This window comes from Schistocerca piceifrons, chromosome 7 (assembly GCF_021461385.2).
Source record: "Schistocerca piceifrons isolate TAMUIC-IGC-003096 chromosome 7, iqSchPice1.1, whole genome shotgun sequence".
Taxonomy (NCBI): Eukaryota; Metazoa; Arthropoda; class Insecta; order Orthoptera; family Acrididae; genus Schistocerca; species Schistocerca piceifrons.
Genome location: NC_060144.1, coordinates 451,226,679 through 451,244,027, shown reverse-complemented (window position 1 = coordinate 451,244,027; position 17,349 = coordinate 451,226,679). Strand labels below are relative to the sequence as shown.

The 17,349-nt window shown below is 42.7% G+C and overlaps 1 protein-coding gene across 1 annotated transcript in view; it reads left to right on the top strand.

Moving 5' to 3' along the window:
- The window catches only part of LOC124709009 (A disintegrin and metalloproteinase with thrombospondin motifs 7-like), a 552,648-nt gene that overhangs the window by 353,743 nt on the left and 181,556 nt on the right, over positions 1 to 17,349 (top strand). The window lies entirely within an intron of this gene.

The window sequence follows — 17,349 nt, the reverse complement described above, 5'->3', positions numbered from 1 at the left end:
GAATTGATTAATTACTGCAGCCAATGTTTGAACAGCTTTGTAATTGATTATTGTCTAATGAGGATGTTTCTAAGGCTTCTTAAATCTTTTAGGATGCAGTGTGTTGTTTGCTTTTTGGAAATTAATATATTTTCTGTCAAAGCGTGCAACACTACATAAAGAAATTAACCCTTAAAATACAATAATAACGTCATGCATTTAAAACGATTACGTGGGGGACGCACCCGGTCTACCAGCTCCTGGTGACCTGGGTTGAATGTCCTGAGACAGGCTAAATCCTGCGTGATCCCAGGCAATAAACCAACCAAATACGCCAGCTGGTCGTGTGCTCTCAGCAGTTTGCCTGTCGCGACTAAAGTAATGCCCTGATTGTTCAGACAATGTATGGCCCAAAACAAAGACGTTATGTATCACTGTGCAGTGACCTGCAATAAAGTTCTTTTTAGACCTCCATACGGATTGTAATCTGTGATAAATGGACGAAGTACGTCTGCCGAGCACGTACCGTGCATTGAAGCTGCATCTGAGTAAGTTCAGCACACAACGAATAAACCGCTGCCGGTGTAAGATGTATCCGATTAAAGAGCTGAAAAAAGACGTGGTAATTAACACGGTAAGCGCTAAATAACACACACGTTACATTTACTAATCTTCATAGGACGAATTATCGTAGATGTTACAGATCGTCCAGAAAATGAGTCCCTGATTTCAGAATTAAATATCTCGAAAACTAAGATCGATAGACGAGTGTAACAAACGGTACGTTTATTGCGTTAAAATCGTTAGAATGTTATACAGAATTTTCGAAATAGTTCGAAAAGTTGCTAACAGACGGCGCTGTAAATAGTGTACCGCATCTCAGATCCATCATTTCCACCGCTGAATTGTGAAATGGGGTTATTGTACGGAAGGAAGAAATTGAAATTATGTATTCCATTGTAATGGTTCAGATGGCTCTGAGCACTATGGGACTTAACGTCTGAGGTCATCAGTCCCCTAGAACTTAGAACTACTTAAACCTAACTTAACCTAAGGAAATCACACACATTCATGCCCGAGGCAGGATTCGAACCTGCGACCGTAGCGGTCGCGCGGTTCCAGGCTGTAGCGCCTAGAACCGCTCGGCCACTCCGGCAGGCCTGTATTCCATTGCGCAATGTGTTTTTCTGCTGTTGGCATGCCACTGGTTTGAACATAATCCCACGGCAACAATGAGCAACTTTCAAACACGATTTAATGTTCCAAAATGACCCGACACAAAAATCGTTCGCAGCACCTCACCGTATTCCGATGGACAGGCAGCGTGGCTGATGATCTAGCTGGGAATAGTGGCCTCAGGTAAACTGTAGCTACTCCTGAAAATGTCGCCACGGTTTCTGGAATTAATCAGCAAAATCCAAGGAAATCCATCCAGCGAACTGCAGCAGGTACTGGTTTGAAGCGTTCCAGCACGCAGAAAATAGTGAGACAGAGCCTACACATGTTTTCATTCAAAACCAAAACCCACCAGGCGATATATGTACGAGCTGTTCGATAGACGGCTGTCTTTGCGAACCAGATTCCCACAATAATTGACAATGAAGAATTTGATGCTGGCTGCATCTGGCTCACAGAAGAAGCACACTTCCGCCTCAGTGGAGTCGTGGATAAACAGAACTGGAAATTTTGGGGTTCCGAACAACCCCATTTGTTTGAAGCGCAACAAATATACTCTCCAAAAGTTACTGTTTGGGATGCGGTATGCAGCAGAGGCATTATTAGCCCTTTATTTTTGTGAGAAACGATCACTAGTGAACGTTACGGTGCAATTTTGGAACACAGCCAGACCAGGTACCAAGATGGGGAAAGACCACATCGCACCGAACAGATGTTTCGCTTTCTTGATGAATACTAAGGGAAGAAAGTCATTGCGTTGGATTATTGCAGATTTACAGGCGCAAGGCTGAAATGGCCTCCATATTCGTCTAATCCGACTCCTTGTGACTACTTTTTGTGGCGCACATTGAAAGACATTGCCTTCCGGAAACATCCCACCACAATGGACGAGATTCAATCGACGCTCTGTGTGACATCTGCATCGATTTCCGCTGAGACAGTACAAAATGTGGTGTTAAATCTCGTTGTTCCTTTACACCACCTCCGTACTGCGAGAGGTGGAAGTTTCGAAGAGACTGGAATGTGATTGCAAAGACTGCTTGCAGAGCACAAGTTTAATTATGCGCATCGTTACTATACAAGCTGCACGGCGTACAGCGCCATCTGTTTCGAAACTTCTGTACAACTTCTGTACGAAATTCTTTGCGCTTTCAAAATAAACATACTTTTTGTTGCACTCCATCTCTCTTAATATTCGAGATAATTAATTTTGAAAAAAGGGCCTACATCGCTGGCCACCCTATGCCTACATACAATGGTTCCACAGTCAAATATTATGTAAATGCCATGTCTTGAAGCAATCGATTCATCACATAGAATGAAATGACGCTCAATTTGAATAGCTACATCGCTGATGCTCCACACGTATTATATAGTACACCTTTTATTCGAATCCTACGTTTTGCAAAATAAAGAAAAAAATCAGATCATTTTTGTTGAATCGAGATTGGTTCAGTCAATAAATTACACTACTGGCCATTAAAATTGCAACACCAAGAAGAAATGCAGATGATAAACGGGTATTCATTGGACAAATATATTATACTAGAACTGACATGTGATTACATTTTCACGCAATTTGGGTGCATAGATCCTGAGAAATCAGTACCCAGAACAAGAACTTCTGGCCGTAATAACGGCCTTGATACGCCTGGGCATTGAGTCAAACAGAGCTTGGATGGCGTGTACAGGTACAGCTGCCCATGCAGCTTCAACACGATACCACAGTTCATCAAGAGTAGTGACTGGCGTATTGTGACGAGCCAGTTGCTCGGCCACCATTGACCAGACGTTTTCAAGTGGTGAGAGATCTGGAGAATGTGCTGGTCAGGGCAGCAGTCGAACATTTTCTGTATCCAGAAAGGCCCGTGCTGGACCTGGAACATGCGGTCGTGCATTATCCTACTGAAATGTAGAGTTTCGCAGGGATCGAATGAAGGGTAGAGCCCCAGGTCGTAACACATCTGAAATGTAACGTCCGCTGTTCACAGTGGCGTCAATGCGAACAAGAGGTGACCGAGACGTGTAACCAATGGCACCCCATACCATCACGCCGGGTGATACCCCAGTATGGCGATGACGAATACACGCTTCCAATGTGCGTTCACCGCGATGCCGCCAAACACGGATGCGACCATCATGATGCTGTGAACAGAACCTGGATTCATCCGAAAAAATGACGTTTTGCCATTCGTGCACCCAGGTTCGTCGTTGAGTACACCATCGCAGGCGCTCCTGTCTGTGATGCATCCGCAGCCATGGTCTCCGAGCTGATAGTCCATGCTGCTGCAAACGTCGTCGAACCGTTCGTGCAGATGGTTGTTGTCTTGCAAACGTCCCCATATGTTGACTTAGGGATCGAGACGTGGCTGCACGATCCGTTAGAGCCATGTGGATAAGACGCCTGTCATCTCGACTGCTAGTGATACGAGGCCGTTGGGATCCAGCACGGCGTTCCGTATTATCCTCCTGAACCCACCGATTCCATATTCTGCTAACACTCATTGGATCTCGACCAACGCGAGCAGCGATGTCGCGATACGATAAACCGCAATCGCGATAGGCTACAATCTGACCTTTATCAAAGTCGGAAACGTAATGATACGCATTTCTCCTCCTTACACGAGGCATCACAACAACGTTTCTCCACGCAACACCAGTCAACTGCTGTTTTTGTATGAGGAATCGGTTGGAAACTTTCCTCATATCAGCACGTTGTAGGTGTCGCCACCGGTGCCAACGTTGTGTGAATGCTCTGAAAAGCTAATCATTTGCATATCACAGCATTTTCTTCCTGTCGGTTAAATTTCGCGTCTGTAGCACGTCATCTTCGTGGTGTAGCAATTTTAATGGCCAGTAGTGTACAAATAATGAGGAAAATGGAAGAACTATGAGTTACTGTGAGCGCTATAAGAATTTAGTTGTGTTAATTTGTAAACAGATGTGTTGTACGAGAGAAATTCCAGCAAAAATCTTCGGCCAGGGTAATTATAAATAAAATTTACTCCCTATTACCGCCAGAAAACATCAAGAAGGTGACAGAAAAAGACTATCGAATGCGACAATAGCTCAAAGTATTGGTTAATGACGAAGAGAGATCAGGGAAGATTAGCAGCCGTGGAAAATTATTTCATAAGGTGATATCGAATATCGGGACCGAAACGGAAGATTAATAAAAGAATAAAAATGACAACAGGGCTAGAAAAAGAATGCTTGATGAAATAGAAAAGGGCAGCTTCAAATGGAGAATGGGATAAGGTCTTTGGTCAGAGGGAGTGTGGGAATAACATAAAAAGAGAAAATATGAAAATGGAGATTAGGAGAGAATTGGATAGAACAGATTATTTTAGAAACGAAAGGAACAGGAAAGGAATGAAATCTTTGGCGTTATTTCACTTACACATATTCCAACTCCATTTTCTAGGTATTTGGGGCTCGTTTCCGACTTCGTTGATCCCATGTTGACGTGAACTATCACAGCATCTTCGTTACGAAAATACGAATCGTTGTACGTATTTTTAAACAGCACCCTGTGTTTTTTTTACGTCGTAATTCACTTCCTGTCCTCAGGACCGTTCAGAAAAGTATCGCAAAGTACCACTGACATAAATATGAAGTTATTAAAAACATGAAACAAAACCGACTTTGACTGTCCGGCACTAGCACACAGTGCAGGTATCCTGAGTAACGTAATTCGTCCACTTGCTGGAGCTGGCAGTAAATAAATGGATACACGAGGAAAATACAGACCGATCAGTCAACCAAACGTCTGCAGCTGAAGGTCTGTGTGAGTACAGTATACCCTAACGGAGGTAAGGCACATAACATCGTTTAAACGTAGTACAGCACTTTACTACATCTGTCAAATGGTTCGAATGACTCTGAGCACTATGGGACTTAACATCTGTCATCAGTCCCTTAGAACTGAGAAATAGTTAAACCTAAGTACATCATACACATCAGTGCCCGAGGCAGGATTCGAACCTGCGACTGTAGCGGCCACGCGGTTCCAGACTGAAGCGCCTAGAACCGCTCGGCCACAGCGGCCGGCCACTACATCTATACCTGTTGTAAATGATAAAATATTATTGGAGTTATCGTTCTGTTAATTCATATTATCCATAGATGAATAGCATTTTGCTGTTCTCTACATTGGTGTACAGTATGTTCATAAACACCGTCAACTGAAGACCCTTCATTGATTGACTAGTATGCATTTTTGATTTGTTTACTGTGAACTCCAGAAAGTGGACGATTTACGTTATTCCCGGTGCGTTCCTTATGTAGTAGTACACTACAATCAAAACCAGTTTTGTGTTACGTTTTTATCAAAATGTTGTTTACGATAATAGTACACTGCGATCCTTTTTTGAAAATGTCTGCAGAAGAGGATTACCGAATAAAAATGTACAACCCTAATTAAAAGAAGAAGAAGAAGAAGAAAATTGACGTACTACTCTTATTCATGTTTTCGTAACGAACAAAATTACAGGAATGACAATCATGCTGGTTACTGTGTACGTGGTTAGCTAAACGACATTTGCTTGATACGTTTTTGAATTTGCTCCTGGACCAAAAGATATTTGGGGTGTTTAAGATAAAAGGGATCTACTGCATACTATACTCGTGTATCCTATGTTGGCCTAAGACTGTTCGCAGACGACGGAGTTGTTTACAGTGATATGACATCGTTAGGAATTTGTATCGAAATGCAGAGAGACTTTCAGATAACAAGTGTCTAGTTGAAATAGTGACAACTGGTTCTACATCTACATATACATCCCTACTCAGAAAACGACTGTAAACTGCGTGATGGAGGATGCTTCCCACTGTACCAGTTATTATGGCTCTTCCCTGTGCCATTCACGAATGGAGCCTCTGTGGGCGCCATAATAAATGAAATTTTGTCTTCACGATCCCGATGAGAGGGCACGTAAGGAGTTGTAGTGTATTCCTAGATTCATTATGTAAAGGTGGTTCTTGAAACTTTTTAAGCAGGTTTTCTCGGGATACTTTGCGTCTCTCTTCAAGTGACTGTCAAAAATGGCTCTGAGCACTATGGGACTTAACATCTGTGGTCATCAGTCCCCTAGAACGTAGAACTACTTAAACCTAACTAACCTAAGGACATCACACACATCCATGCCCGAGGCAGGATTCGAACCTGCGACAGTGACTGTCAGTTCAGTCCTTTAAGTATCTCTGTGGCACTCTTCCACAGATCAAACAAACCTGTGACCGTTCGTGCTGGCCTTCTCTGTGTATGTTCAATATCCCCTGTTAGACCTACTTGGTGTGGGTCCCACACACTCGAGAAATATTCTAGGTTGGATAGCACGAATTTGCAAGCAATCTCTTTTGTAGTCTGCATTTCTCTAGTATCCTACCTGTGAGTCGAAGTCAGCTGCCACCTGCTTCATCTGCGACAGATCCTATGTGGTTGTTTCATTTCACATCCCTACAAAATGTTACACTCAGGTATTTCCTTAGTAGACCGGCTCTGACTCTGACTCGCTGATGCCGTCGTCATAGAATACTACGTCTTCTCGTTTTCTGAAGAGCATAATTTTACATTTCTGACCATATAAAGCAAGTTGCCAATCTTTGCACCACTTTTAAATCTTATCAGGATCTGACTGAATATTTATAAATCTTTGCTGTAGATAAATCCATCTTTTGCGAAATACCTGAGTCTATTAATATAATCTGCAAGGTCGTTAGTATACAATATAAGCAGCAAACGTCCCAACACACTTTTCTGGGGCACTTCCATAGCTGTTGATAACTCCCCGACTCCCCATCCAAGGTAAGCTGTTGTGTCCTCCCTACCAAGAAATCCTCACCCAGTCACAAATTTCTCTTTATATTCCATATAGTTGTATATTTGGTAATAAATATAGGTGTGGTACTGTGACAAATGCTTTCACAAATCGAGAAATACAAGCTCTACCAGACTGCCTTCATCCACTGTTTTCTGGATGTCACTTCAGAAAAGGGCATGTTGGCTCATGCATGGTCCATGTGTCGGGAATATATGTTGGTTGACTTGGAGGAGACCATTCTTTTCGAGATACCCAGTTGCGTTTGAGCTCAAATGTACGAATGTAATATAATAAAATATATAATTATATGTAATATAATAAATTGCATAAAAGACAAAAAGACCCGATATCGTTTTGTTATGCAATCGACAATCAGTCTCTGGAATCACTCACAACCTGAAGTATCTATGTATATTCGTCCAGAGCGATTTAAGATCCGACAGTCACATAAGTCTAGCCGTAGGGAAGGTTGACTCCAGGGTCAGACTTCTTGAGGTGATACTAAGGAAGTGCAATCTCCTGCAAAATCCTCTTTCGACTAATTCTTGAGCATTTCTCGTCAGTATAGGACAGTTACTAAGTTGAATTAGCAGATTAGATAGTATAGGTTCAAAGAAGAGCTGCTCGACAAGTCATGGATTTGTTTAGTCAATATGAGATTGTCACAGAAAATCTCAACAATCAGGAGTGGAGCACGGTGCAAGAAAGGCGTCCTGCATCTCCGAGACCCTCGCTTACAAAATACTGAGAGCTCTTGTCACAAAACCAGCCAACGTGCGAGGTCCATCAACAAATCTCGCATAACGATCGTGATGCTTGGTAACTATTAGAGATAGAAAATAAAGGCTTGTTGTAAAACATTTAGCAGCTCTCAGAGTTTTATCTTTCATCCTTAGTTGTAGATTTGACTTGAATTCCATCAAAATGTCGACAGACCAAGAGAAGACGCAGTGTGTCATCTCATCTGGTATACAAAACACAAATCTATAACAACTGCGCTGCGGAACTAACGCTGCCAGTATGGGAGGACACAGCCATCAAAAACAAGCACTATGATTTGGTTCAAAAACTTTAGAGACAGACAGTGTCAACGAAATTCCTCGAAGTGGACGATCCACCGTGTCCCAAGCACATGTCGACTGAATGCAAACTCCATTTCGGAACAGCTTTACGCCTTTTTGCGTACAAAGTGCAAAGCTTAGAAGTACTACAGCCAAACCAACGTCGTCTCCGCTACGCATTCGTGTGTCTTACGCTGACCTCCATAGATGCTGACAATGACTACCTGCAAAGTGCCTGTTTTCAGATAAAGCAACGTTCAACGTTTGTGGACATGTGACTCACCGCAAAACACATGAGTACATTCGTAATAACGGTAGCTTAATATTTGTTGGGGCCTAATGCACAATAAGATGACAGGCCTACTTTTCTTCGTATAAAGAGCCATAACGGAAAATGTTTACCTGGACATTCTCGAACAGTTCCTGCTACCACAGGTCGAAGAGCTGCAGCTGTCCATCATTCTGCAGCGTGATGGTGCACCCCCACGTTGGAAATTGAACAGAAGCGTGTGCTGAATGCCACATTTCTCCAGTGGTGGATGGATCATGATGGTCCCAGCTCATAGCCACTGCGCTCTCCAGATGCCACGCCATTAAATTTTTCTTTGCGGGGTTCCGTCAGGAATCGTATATACACAACTCCAGTTAATGACACAGCTGCCCTTCGTGCACGAATCAATGAAGCACTCATAAGTGTCGATACTCCATTGCTGACCCGTATGTAGACAGAACTCCAATATCGCCTCAGTGTTCTCCGAGCGACAAGTGACGCATAATTTGAAATTCTGGCATAGGAGAAAAAAACTTTGAGAGCTGCTGAACGTTTACAACAAACCACGATTCTCTGTCTCTAATAGTTTCCAAGTTCTGGTTTTTTGAAATGATAACGGGACTTTACAGAAACTCTGTATTTCTTTCCGCATGCCATCTGTAGATGGAGTAAGAAGAGGAGAATTACACTGCCTCCTCCACACAGTGTACGGTGATTTCGGAGTAGAGAGGTACATATAGTGGAAAGGAATGGGATGTACATCTAGTTAGTTATACTCATCAATGTTAGACCCTCCAAAAGGAATCTTTTTGTTGTACGAAGCATTCTCTGGAGAAAGGCGGAATAATAATGGCATAAAAGAAAATTAGGTCGGCAGTATAACGAATTGGTCGTCATAAGGGATGCTGAAAAATTAAAATGCCATTTTGACTCTTATACGTATAATACTCGGACCACAATAAAATATTTCTCTGAAAAAGTTGTTGTGGTAAAGCGTCGCAGAGTGAGGTTTACAACACCAGTTGTAAACAGCATCAAAGAAAGAGGTGCGATTTTGCGGGAGGACAAAAGTCAAAAATTTCGCCAATTACTTGCTTCGGTATTCAAGTGAACAGTGGAGAGCAGGAACTGGAACAAACGTAAGATTCAAATTTCCCACCACAAATTTTAGAGAATGGTGTCATGTTTCAGGCTTTCTCGTAAAGTTTATAACCTCCAGGTTTTCAACTTTGCAGCTGACCTAATGCTGTTATTTTGCAAGATATTGCGACTGTTTCCCTAATTCTCTTCCGCAGCTGTGTTAAACGTGGATCAGCAATGACACTGTAAACTGGAGCAGCTACGCGCCGCATTTAATATCAGCGATTGCTTCCCGGCATCAACAAGATTTCGTAGTAAGTTCGACGTTTAGCTTTTACCCGTATTAGATTGAAATTATTTTCTACGACATCAAGGCAAACTTAAGTGTCTAAACCCAAGTCTTAGTTAAGCTAAAGCCTCCGTCCGTGTTTATTAATCGTACGACGTGCCAATCTCTAACGCCCGCTTTCTAGCCTGTGGCTTAACCAGCTCACAGGTTAAATGGAGTGCAGACTGTGAGTAACGAAGATTTGCCCACCACACATCTACAGAAAGATGTTAGGAAAGCTCTCAAAGTATGGCATAAAATGGTAGGTTAACTGCCCTGCAAACTTGTGAAGCTGTAGACTGTAAAGAGTGATGTTTGGAAAAGGTACGATGAAGCATCTAGTGCAGTAGAAGCTAGAGAAGTATGGAATCGAAACAAGTCAATCGAAACATAAATACTATAGCATTTTGTACGTAGGTATTTTACAGAACTGACAATGAAATAGCCATCATTAAAACTGCAGTTCGTAGAAGATACAGGAGGACAAGTCTTTGCAGCTGACGCTAGTAATGAAAATCCATATTTAACTGAGTCCCACGACAAATGCTTTTAAGAATATTTCTGACTCTCCGTAACTCTAATTCTTATTACTAAAAGTAGTCCGCAGCGCTTCGTACTGCTTAGTGTAGATTCAATCCCATACTAACTTCTAAATATCGTCTGTACGGGACACGAGTTAAATGGACCCTATAAGTGTTAAACTGCACATTTATACCATAAGATACTCATAGAACTTTTCACTGGCACTAACCTTCTACATCCTTACGGTTTCCTCTACTCTCTTATATGGAAGAGCCAAAGAAACTGGTACACCTGCCTAAAATCGTGTAGGGCCCCAGCGAGCACGCAGAAGTGCCACAACAAGATGTGACATGGACTCGAATAATATCTGAAATAGCGCTGGAGGGAATTGACACCATGAATCCAGCAGGGCTGTCCATAAATCCGTAAGAGTACGAGGGGTTGAAGATCTCTTCTGAACAGCACGTTGCAATGCATCCCAGATATGCTCAATAATGTTCATGTCTGTGGAGTTTGTTGGCCAGCAGAAGTGTTTAAACTCAAAAGAGTGTCACGGAGCCCCTCTGCAGCAATTCTGGATGTGTGGGATGTCCCATTGTCCCGCTGGGATTGCCTAAGTTCGTCGGAATGCACAATGGACATGAATGGATGCAGGTGATCAGACAGGATGCTTACGTACGTGTCACCTGTCAGAGTCGTATCTAGACGTTTCAGGGTTCCAGTATTACTCCAACTGCACGCGGCCCACACCATTACAGAGCCTCCACCAGCCTGAACAGTCTCCTGCTGGCATGCAGGGTCCATGGATTTATGAGGTTGTTTCCCTACCCGTATACATGTCCATCCGCTAGATACAATTTGAAACGACACTCGTCCGATCATTCAGTATGTTTCCAGTCATCAACAGTCCAATGTCGGTGTTGACGGGCCCAGGTGAGGTGTAAAGCTTTGTGTCGTGCAGTCATCAAGAGTACACGAGTGGGCCTTCGGCTGCGAAAGCCCATATCGATGATGTTTCGTTAAATGGTTCGCACGCTGACACTTGTTGATAGCCCAGCACTGAAATCTGCAGCAATTTGCGGAAGGGTTGCACTTCTATCAAATTGAGCGCTTCTCTTCAGTCGTCGTTGGTCCAATACTTAAAAGATCTTTTTCCAGCCGCAGCGATGTCGGAGATCTGAAGTTTTATCGCATTCCTGATGTTCACGGTACTCTCGTGAAATGGTCGTACGGGAAAATCCCCACTTCATTGCTATCTCGGAGATGTTGTGTCTCAATGCTCATGCGCCGACTGTAACACCACGTTCAAACTCACTTAAATCTTGATAACCTGCCATTGCAGCAGCAGTAACCGATCTAACAACTGCGCCAGACACTAGTTGCGTTGGCGGCCTACGCTCCGTATTCTGCCTGTTTACACATCTCTGTACTGAATACACATACCTATACCAGTTTCTTTGGCGCTTCTGTGTGATACGATCATTGATGAGTTCTTTATTCACCTGAACTACTTCTTTCCTGATACCACTCGAAACTTCCTTCCTTTCTTCTTTTCTCGTTACCTAACTAGTTTGTCCAGCTGTAACGTTCATGATAGAGTCTGCACACCAACCTACTCGTTGAATACTAGCACAGAATATACGTTTACTCAAACGTTATCGGCATAAACGCGTGCATGACTTGCCGAATTCATAGAGAAACGATGAGAGTGTCTTAGTCAAACATTTCCTCATTCGCAGCTCAGCTTTCTAAATCGACAACCCCGTTCAACATTAAAAATTAATATCCATGCAGTCTTCTCACTTCACTGACAACAACTGCTGAATGCTCTGCAAACGGCACGCAGAATAGCAACGATGGCGCACTGATTTGATCACTATGCATAATAAGTTTTATGCAACCTTTTCACTTCGTACTTTCTATATATGGTAGCAGTTTGTTGACAAATCTGAACTTTTCATGCAGATCGGATTTTGACCGAGAGTCACACTGGCAGATATGAAACTGAACCTTCTTGACGGGTTGAAACTCAACATTTTTGTCTTTCACAGTCTTTAACATGTTAGGCATGGTACGATATCTTACCAGAGAACTCAGCTACTCTGTTAGTAGGTCTACTACTTTTCCAAATTCCACAGCCTATTAGTCTCCCCATTCGGTAGGCACTCTTAACTCGTGAAAAAAAAATGAAAAATGAGCGTAGGGGAACGATGCGGGAGACCCGCACCGCCTTACTAGGCAAGGTCCTAATGGAGGTGGTTTGCCGTTGCCTTCCTCCGACCGTAATGGGGATGAATGATGATGATGATGAAGACGACATAACAACACCCAGTCATCTCGAGGCAGGAAAAATCCCTGCCCCCGCCGGGAATCGAACCCGGGACCCCGTGCACGGGAAGCGAGAACGCTACCGCAAGACCACTCGTAACAAAGGTTAATTGCACTGCACTCTGTCTGCACCTCTTGGTCTAGTGTTTAGCGTTGCTGCCTCTTCATAAAATCTGGGGTTCGGTTCAAGGCCTGGTTGGGGATTTTTCTCCGCCTGGGGACTAGGTATTTGTGTTACCCTCATCATTTCATCATCATCTGGGAAAATGACGAGACTGGACAGTGGAAAGATAAGGAATTTGTAGGAGTGCTGATAACCACGTCGATGAGCGCCCCATAAACCGAAATCATCATCTAGTGCACTTTCAATTGTAGAAATAAATTTTCCATCCTGACATCTAAAGCACTCTGCGACTGGTCTTTCAATTCCTTTCTCGTAATTAACCTGCTCACACGGAAAACACGCTAACGAGATCTTGCGAACGTAATATTCAGTCGCCAGACGATTACCATCAGAAAATCGCTATTCTGGGTCTGTTGAAGATGCTTCAATTTTCTACGGACCTCATTCCATGCACATCCCATGGTCACTTGTGCAGCTTGTCAGAAAACTTTATCAAGTTGAGAGTTTAGAACCCTGAAGTATGAACATGAATGACAATTTCCAACAAATGCATTTTTGCACTCTTGTCCTCACAGCTAGAAAACATGGTTCGAAGCTTAGTGAGTCTTGAGACTAATACCCAAAACACTTAATTACCGCACAAAAATGGCTAGAGAAATACAACAGGAGTTACAAGATTCTCATTTCCGTTTGATACCTCTCTTAAGAAACTATTTTCATTACCAGAATGTTGCTGAAGTTCAAGTCCTCTCAGTAAGGCCACCATAGAAATAGCACACATCCGCGTATATCATAAAATAAGTTGCTTCTTACACTGGATATAACTCCTCGAGAAGAATGGAGATTGCTTCATTGGTTCATGGGCGCATGGGCGCCGCGTCGGATAATGTTGTGGAAGCTGGACCATAAACGAGACAGCTGCTCCTCATCACCAGTTGCTTACTAGTGTGCAGCTTCCATAACATTATCCGACGCGACGCCCGTGAACCAATGAAGCAGTTACTACGTCGGGAAAGTCTTAAACTGCGCAGAATGGAGATTATTGTTCCCTTCGTTGTTTATTAATGACAACGCAAGCAGCTATAAATTACATCCGTTTCCTTGCACATCATGGATCACTCGCTATAGGAGGAACAAAGCACAGCTCAAGTACATAGCCTAAAGGGGAACGCTCTCTTTTTATCAGTATCTCTCATGCTTGACGTAGAGAAGTTGAGACGTCAGCAGCCTATTTCTCATGGTTTCCTTTTATCATATTATGTAAATGTGATCTAGGCACATACGAATGCACGCGAACAGCCAGAGAAAATAAAGAAGTCCCCAGGTGCAAGAACCAGTAATTTCCCGATCGCTTGCGTCATCACTCTGTAGATCATCTAAGCGTTTCCGTCTTCCGTCGCACTTCTGATAACTGTTGCTTTCATAAAATTTCCATGCCTCAATAATAAGGCACGCGAAAGAGTGAACTGCAAAATCGGTTCGGGGAATGTCGGAGCAATGGTACTCAAGCTTCATTCAGCTAATGAGAGAACTGCATGTACGCAAAATACATTGTGCGTGGGTGATTACTTAGTGTAACGTCTTCTTCACATTAATTTATGATGTAATCAGAGGAATACCGCACGTACTTTTCCGTGATTTATTGTACATATTTCCCGCGAACCGTCTTTGGTGATGTGGGATAGCTTGCGTGTTTCAACGATAAGGAACCGTGGGTATCTGTGAAAAGGCCAGACTAACCTATGGTTCCCGAAGAGGGCAGCAGACTTTTCAATAGTTGCAGTGGCAACAGTCTGCATGATTGACTGATCTTGGCTTGTAACATTAGCTAACATGACCTTGCTGTTCTAGTGCTGCGAACGACTAAAAGCAAGAGGAAGCTACAGCCGTTACTTATTTTTCCGAGGACATGGAGCTCTACTGCATCGTTAGATGATGATTTCATCCTTTGGGTAAAATATTCCATATGCAAAGTAGCCCCCTATTGGGCTCCCCGGACGGGAACAATTCAGGAGGGTGTCATCATCAGGAAAAACAAAACTGCCATTGTATGGATCGGAGCGTAGAATGTTAGATCCCTTTATCGAGTAGATCCACTAGAGAATTTAAAAAGATAAGTGAGAAGATTGCAGTGAGATTTAGTGGGAATTAGTGAAGCGTGGTGTCAGGTGGTGGTAAATTCCTATGGGACCAAACTGCTGAGGTCATCGGCCCCTAGGCTTATACACTACTTAATCTAACTTACGCTAAGGACAACACACACATCCATGCCCGAGGGAGGACTCGAACCTCCAACGAGGAGAGCCGCGTGAACCATGGAAGGTGCCTTAGACCGCGGTGGCAGGAAGAAAGAGATTCCTGGTCAGGTGAGTACACGGTTATAATCACAAAGTCAGTTAGGGGTAATGCAGGAATAGATATAATAATGAGTAAGTAAATAGTTATGCGGAGAAGCTTCTGTGATCAGACTACTGAAAGCACTATTGTAGCCAAGACAGACACCAAGACAACATCCACTGCAGCAATAACATTTTATATGCCAACTACCTCACCATATGATTTGAGGAGATTGAAACAATGCATGAAGAGACAAAAGAAACTATTCAGAGAGATAAGGGAAACGAAAATTCAGTTGTTATAGAGGACTGGAATTCGATAACAGGAAAAGGAAGAAAAGGAAATATAGTAGGCTGCTTGGTAGAATTTTGCACAAAGCATAATTCAATCATTGCTAACACTCGGTTTAAGAATCACGAAATAAGACTGTATACGTGGAAGAGACCTGAAGACACAGGAGGGTTCGAAATAGGCTACATAGTGGTAAGACAGATTTCACCAAACAAATTTTAAACTGCAAAATATTTCCAAAGGCAGATGTGTACTCTGGCCGTAATGTATTGGTTATCAATTGAAGATTAAAGCTGAAGTTATCGCAAGAAGGTAGACAACCAAGGAGATGGGACCTGGATAAGTTGAAAGAGCAAGAGATTGTTGAGAGTTTCAAGAGTTTAGGCAATAGTTGACTGAACTAGTGCTGAGGAGCAAATGAAAAGGAGAAAGGGTAGTCTTCATAGATGAAATAGTGAAGGCAGCACAGGATCAAATAGCAAAAAGACAGAGTCCAATAGAAATCCTTGGATAACGTCAAGAAATTTAGTCTAATTGATAAGAGGAGAAAATATAAAAATACAGCAAATAAAGCAGCCAAAACGGAATACAGACAGTTAAAAATGAAGTTGTCAGGAAGTGCGAAAGCGGTAAAGCATGAACGGCTAGACGAGAAATGCAAAGATATAGAAGCATGCATAGCTAGGTTGTGTGGTGGTAAGTTCCTATGGGACCAAATTGCTGAGGTCATCGGTCTCTAGGCCTACACAGTACTTAATCTAAGTTAAACTAACTTACACTAAGGACAACACACACACCTATGCATAACTAGGAGATCGATAGATGACGCCCATCGCAAAACTGAAGACAGGTTTGGAGAAGAGAAAAGCAACTGTAAGAAAGTCAAGATCTCGGATGACAAGTCAGTGCAAAGACTGGAAAGCTGAAAGGTGGAAAGAAGGTATGCAAGGGCAGTAGAGGGGAAATGGACTACAAGGCAATACTATAGAAAGGGAAGAGGAATTAGATGAAGATGAGTTGGGAGATATAATACTGCGAGAAGATTTTGACAGACCACTAAAAGATCTGATTCAAAACAAGGCCCTTGGAGTAACCGACGTTCTCTTACAGTTACTGAAATCCTTGAGATGGCCATAACAAAATTATTCCACTTAGTGTGCATGATATAAGATACAGGGCAAATACCCTCCGATAGCAAAAATAATGTAATAATTCCAAATACAAAAAGGTAGTTGCTAACAGGTGCGATATTACCGAACTATCAGCTTTTGACATTGTTTACTGGACTACACTGAGAAGTTGAAGATATCAAGTATAAAATAAAGAGAGTTAAATGTTGTTTACAACTTGTACAGAAATCAAACTGATGTTGTAAGAGCCAGTGGTCTTGAAAGGGAAGCAGCAGTTGAGAAGGGAGTGAAACAAAATTGCAGCCTATCGGCGACATTATTCAATCTGTATACTGAGCAATACCTAAAGGAAACCAAGGTCATATTTCGAAAGGGAATTAAAGTTCAGGGAGAGAAAATAAAACTTTGAGGTTTGCCGATGACATTTTAATTCTGTCAAAGACAGCGAAGGCTTTGGGAGATCAGTTGAACTGAATGGGCAGTGTCTTGAAAGAAGGATATAAGATGAACCTCAACAAAAGAAAAACACTGGAATTGAATGCAATCTAATTAAATCAGGTGATGGTGAGGGAATAGATTTGAAAATGTTACACTAAATGTAGTAGACGTGTTTTGCTATTCGGGTAGCAAAAAACTGATGTTGACCGAATGAGAGATCATGTAAAATTCCCACTAGCTATAACACGAAAAACACTTCTGGAAATTTGCTAACTAACCTAAGGACATCACACACATCCATGCCCGAGGCAGGATTCGAACCTGCGACCGTAGCGGTCGCTCGGTTCCAGACTGTAGCGCCTAGAACCGCACGGCCACTCCGGCCGGCTGTCCTCATCATTTCATCATCATTCATGAAAGTGGCGAGACTGGACTGAGTAGAGATTGGGAATATGCACGGGC